The following is a 5,709-nucleotide window of genomic DNA, read 5'->3' as shown; positions in this document are numbered from 1 at the left end:
ATGTTCAGAGAGATTAATAACCTCCCCAAGGTTTCGTAAGTAGTTATTAGCAGAGTTGGAATCGGAACCTATGATCTGTCTCCAAAGCATTTGGCCAAGTCTCCCCAGGGCTCTCAGGAAGGTCTGACTTGCCTGTTCTGTTAGCTTCCCCCTTGAGCAGTTTCCTGTTGTGCCTTTACACTGAACAAGTCCTAAGGGTAGATATTCTGTCATGATTTTATTTTTATTTTATGGATATGTGTGTGCCCAAATATATACATATATGCACTGAAAGAGGCAATTCTCTGTAGCTAGAGTTACAGGTAGTACCAATGGGAGTGTTACAAACAGTATCCTTGTTGTTTGGGAGAACAGCTAGGGCTCTTAAATGCTGAGCCATCTCTCCAGCCTCTGTTGTGTTTATTCTTCCTTACTGATGTATTGCCTAGAGTCAAGCAAAACTCAGGTTTCCAGGAAAGAAGAGGTTACTGAGATCATTGCATTCTTCCTTTTCTTGAGGGTTATTATAACTCCATCTTGGAACCTATCCTCACCTGTTTTCTGAAATGATCCGATTTAAATAACCTTCCTCTCTCTTAGTAATTATGTTTTTTCCTGAATTTTGTAAATTATCTATGCCTTCCTGCACATAGAATGTTTATGTGCAACAGAAAAAGTATAATCTCTACATATACCCACAGCAACCAATATAACACTTCATGTGTCTGACTACCAAATAGCATAGTTCGATGAGCATGCTAGCATCCATAAAAATGTTGGTTTCAATTAAAATAAAAGTCTGATCTGCACATGTATTATTTTTATCTGCTGATTTTTGTGAATGATTACTGATGTCTCTAAACCCCATTTTATAAAGGCTCCAACACGGTAACAACTTGCCCAAGTTCATTTAGTTAGTAAACAGATGTAACATCTTATTCCACACTCATGCCTCTCTTTCCTCAGAGTTATCTTCGGTTGTAACATAGACCTATTTCCATGAGCTTTTATGTCCTTCAATGTTGCCCACATTTTATTGCCAGCACTTAAGTCAACAACTGTCTTAAAGTAGCTACTCATGAAATATTGAGAAAAACAATTAAATTCTGAATATATGTATGTTACTAACAGCCTTTTTAAATAAGATGTGGTAAAAAGAAAATTGATGCCAAGCAAAATTCGCACAAAACCCGGCTGGTTTGCAGACCTCTATGCATAGAGGTAAAATCTCCTGCCCTCACTTCATACCATGCTCAAGTCATCAGCGGCTGAGCCTGGAAACCTTCAGAATTATTCAGCACTGAGGACCTTAGGCAATGACAATGAATCAACTACTGATGACTAGGATATCAACTGTATTTGTCATTCTGGATCTAAGGACGACACAAGAGTCTGGCCTGTTCTAAATTAGATTTGTCTCTGCCAGAAGCTATTCTGCTACTGCAGAGGGAGGAGACCATGGATGTTAGGAACAATTATCTCACATCATCACAAGTACTAACAGGTTCCGAGAGTGAAAATTTATCAGTCTAAGTGTCTGTCTTGGTGGCTAGGGTGGAGAGAAATGAAGCGCATGTTACCCTTCTTAGAAAAATTCCCCAGAAATCGCACTTCTCAGTGCATGGACTAAAATGTTCCAGCCCATAGAGAAGTGGTACCTTTTATCTCCAGTAAATTACACCTGTTTATCAACCTTTCTGCTCAGGGAAGCATCTCACTTGACTTTTGTGTTACTTAGTGATTCTTTATGGCATATTATCTAGTCATCTGTTCCCACACCTATTCCCTCTTCCAGGCAAACCCCAGGCTCAGCATGGCCGCCAGGCTACAAATCCATTCTAAAGAAACATGCACATTTCCTGATGAGGGAAACATTCTTGTATATTCTTTCATCACATGCTGTCTCCCTGCTGCTCCCTTACCACGGGTGATGGAATTGAATGCAAAATTAATGCAGTAAAAGTATAGTTACAGATTAGACCGTAACTTGAGACCAAGTTGACCCGATTACGTCAGAAAGTTCAGTGTGAGAAACTTAAAAGATGTTAAAAGTAAAGGGAGAGGCTGAAACCACAAAGAGACTCTGGGTTAGAGATACTCATGAGGAATTGAGCCTGGCAAGGATATAGAATTTTCGTTTAGTTGTATGCCTGCATGGAAAATGTCAAGGCATTCATGTTTACAATTGATCCAATGACCTAAAAAATAATGTTTTCCTATTAACATGCTAAGGTGTTTATGTAAAACCAATATACCTTTTATAATGCCCTTTTTTAATGAACTACTTGTAATTCTGTTTTAAAATTAAAATACACATTCCTTTAGGAATTCCATGTTTGTGTCTTTTCACTCTTCCAACAAATTATTCTTCAAATAATTATTTGCAAGCTGATTTTTGTTCCCCAGAAATGACATAATTTGTTCATTAATTTTGAGAACTTCCCTTGTTTCCAGGGTACCTGCCTGCAGCCTAGTAAGTCAAGCGTTAAAACTGCCGAAAAATGAATGACAAAGGATGTCCAGTACTTTAGGGAGGTGAGTGGGAACATGAAAGATGCCACCCCTTCCCCTGGTGTAGGGAGAAAAGGAGAGGGTCATTGATTGCATCTGGGATGACAATATAGTCCATGGGATTTGGCATTTTCTGTCTGAGTAAATACATCAATAAGGAGAATCACACAAGTGACTGTGAGCCAGCATTTACATTAGCAGTGTGACTGGGTAGTAATTAGCTGTGACTCCAGACCATCACAGTGTTATGGTCTGATGATGGGTCTCTTTCCTGAGATGATATATGACTTAGTTCAGGTAAATCAGGAAGTAATAGGGATACACCTCACAATCCCAGACAATCTGATGCTTATTCAGCCAACATCAGTATTACTTTTATTTTGGTAACTAATGTCAAGGTGTTCTACATTTTAGTTGGATGGATCCCTTTTAAATTGAGTTACCTTGGTGAAGAGATTGAGAGCTAAGGGTCCTCTAGTTCTTTGCTGTTGTATCTCCAGCATCTTAGTGTAGACCCGCAGTTGGAAAGGCAGTCTCTCCTTTCTTCTTCCTCTTGTGAGATTTATTTATTTATTTATTTATTTATTTATTTATTTATTTACTTATTTATTTATTTGATTTTCAGCTACAGTCTTCAGCTTTTTTGAGATGTTGGGTGCTGGGCAGGGGGAAATAAGTGGGTGGGGAAGACCTGCCTCCAGCCACAGCTTTGGGAGACTGGATGGGTAGACACGGGAGACTTGACACATGACCCAGAAGAACCGCTGTAGTGCACGTGGAAGGCTACGGGACTCCACTCAGGGTGGGGAAAAGGTGCAGTCTCGACGCTGATTCCCGGGCACCACAGACCACTGGGGACCATGGAAGAGCCGACCTGAGTCCCTGGGCTGCATGGAGGCCTGGGACAACAGGTTCTCAGTCTCATACATCCCATATGCCACTGGATGCCAAGGAAGAGCTGAGAACAAAGTGGGGGTCCCAGGAGCCGCTCAGTCAGCCCTGGGTTCAAAGGGAGAAGAGGCACGGGGAGAAGGCGCTGGGTTGTTCCCCATGGGTGAGAGTCCTTGGTCCGGTCTGGCAGTTGGAAATGCTGGGAGGCCTTCCTGTGGGAGATTAGATATCATTCTTTAGGGGAAGGCCTATTCCATTGCTCTAGCACAGCGAGTCTCGATGAAAGGAGGCAGTCCATGGTTCTAGAGCTTTGTTGTAGAAAAGCAGAGAGAGGGAGAATAGTAGAGAATAGAAGCCAGCCATGGCCACATGGAGGGAAGGGAAAGGGAGGGGAAAAGGGGGTGAGAGGTGAGAGTAAGAATAAGAGAGAGAGCAAGAGCTTAAGAGAGAGGAGGGGCCAAGCAGCCCCTTTTATAGTGGACAGGGCTACCTTGCTGTTGCCAGGTAACTGTGGGGTGAGGCATACAGCCAGGTATCTGTGGGGGTAGAGTCCAGCCAGAATACTAGGAGTTTGGGGCATTGCCTACGTGATTGGTAGCCACAAGATTATGGAGTTGAGGGCTCATGGTGTCAGGAGCCTAATGTCTACAGATGTAGCTTAGGGTTCCAGTCTCTGGAATAAGCCTCACTTAACTAGAACACAGACTGCCTTTCACTGTCCAACAGTAAGAAAACTTATCATCAAAGGAGATGACTACCAATGTTACCAACAAGACAGATCCTCTGTGAATTCCCATGTTCTCATTGAGAATCTCAACACTCTGGTGGTCAAGAAGTCTGAATGTGGAAGCCATCTTTTCAAAGCTTAGCAAAATTGTTTTTTGCTCTGTGCATATGATCAATATGTTAATGAAAGAAATGCCCTAGCTGCTGTAGCTGGAGAGGATGGCAGAATGATCACTGCCCAGGTTTTAGATATTAACCTGGCTGTAGAGCCAAAAGTCAACTGCGAGAAAGCAGGTGTGAAAACAATCTGCAGCAGAGATGTACGGTTCCTCAATTTGACTTGGTCTATGACTTTCAGTGGGATTATTATGACAGGATGTACAGTTACCCAGCATGTGTTCCTACTTCCCCCTCCCTCTTCCCCTCCCCCTCCTCCTCCTTGTCCTTCTCCTTCTATTGCTAGAGCCGTGTTGCTTTATAAATGCCACCATGTGTCAGGGAACAGCTCACAAAGGGGCAAAAGTGGATTTAGTTTGGAGAGTGGACAACAGGGATCTTCTTCAGAGTCTGGAAAGATGAAAGGTCATTAAGAAGCAGCTGACTCAGACAAAACAAAAAAGTGGATTCACTGCTGGAAAACCTCATTGTTGGGGGCAGGGGGGATTGAAAGGGAACAAAGCAGACAAACAGAGATGAAGGGTGAAAAGTCTGGAGAAGAGCAGAGCAGCACCTCTGTGAAGAAAGATGAGTCTAATGTGAAGATGGAGTCTGAGGCAGGTGCAGATGACTCTGCTGAGGATGTGACCTGCTGGATGGTAACAATAATGAAGATGGGAAAAGGGCGGGGAGTGACCGGCTGGAGTTGATCAAGGATGATGAAAAGGAGCCTGAGGAAGGAGAAGATGACAGAGATAGGGCCAATGGGGAGGGTGGCTCTCAAGCACATTGTGGACTTAGAAGTCTTATCCCATTATTCATTATCTAGGCGCTTGGGAGAGATCAACGTTACACCAGATCTCCTCCCCTAGGATCTGCAGCACATTCTCACTGCTCTCCCTCCTTATCCTTCCTGTGTTAATTCATAATTGCCCAGTGCTTAGTTCCATTTTCACTTCCTCTGAAGCTCCTTCATAGTTTTGTTAAATCTTACCCTGTAAGTTTTGGTTTAATTTTGATACCTCTTTGACTTAACAATAAAAAGATATTTTTAATTGAGTTATCTTTTTATCACACTTAGGGATGTGCGAACTTTTTTTTTTTAATCAAGGATAGTTTGTCTGCCAAAGGCCAGTTATCTAGCCACTTACACACAAACACACACACACACACACACACACACACGGTGCTGTGTTTATTCTTCATGACCTCATAAAGCATTTTAAAATGCATTTATTCATTTTTATTTTGTATGTATGGGTGTTTTGCCTGCAAGTATGTCTGTGTACCACATGCATGCAGTACCTGTGCCAATGAGAAGGGCAAGCCTCATCCTCTGGAACTGGAGGCATAGGGCTTTGCTAGCTGACTCACAGATGGTGAGAATCAAACCCCGATCCTCTGGAGGATTGGCCAGTGTTCTTAAACCATCTCTTCAGTAGAACC

General features: G+C 42.5%; 1 pseudogene; it reads left to right on the top strand.

The window, feature by feature from the left end:
- Positions 1-4,131: 4,131 nt before the first annotated feature.
- On the top strand, positions 4,132-5,092 carry LOC116089389 (annotated as a pseudogene).
- The last annotated feature ends 617 nt before the right edge of the window (positions 5,093-5,709 follow it).

Source organism: Mastomys coucha, unplaced genomic scaffold (assembly GCF_008632895.1).
Source record: "Mastomys coucha isolate ucsf_1 unplaced genomic scaffold, UCSF_Mcou_1 pScaffold14, whole genome shotgun sequence".
NCBI lineage: Eukaryota > Metazoa > Chordata > Mammalia > Rodentia > Muridae > Mastomys > Mastomys coucha.
This window is presented reverse-complemented; position numbering and strand designations above follow the sequence as displayed.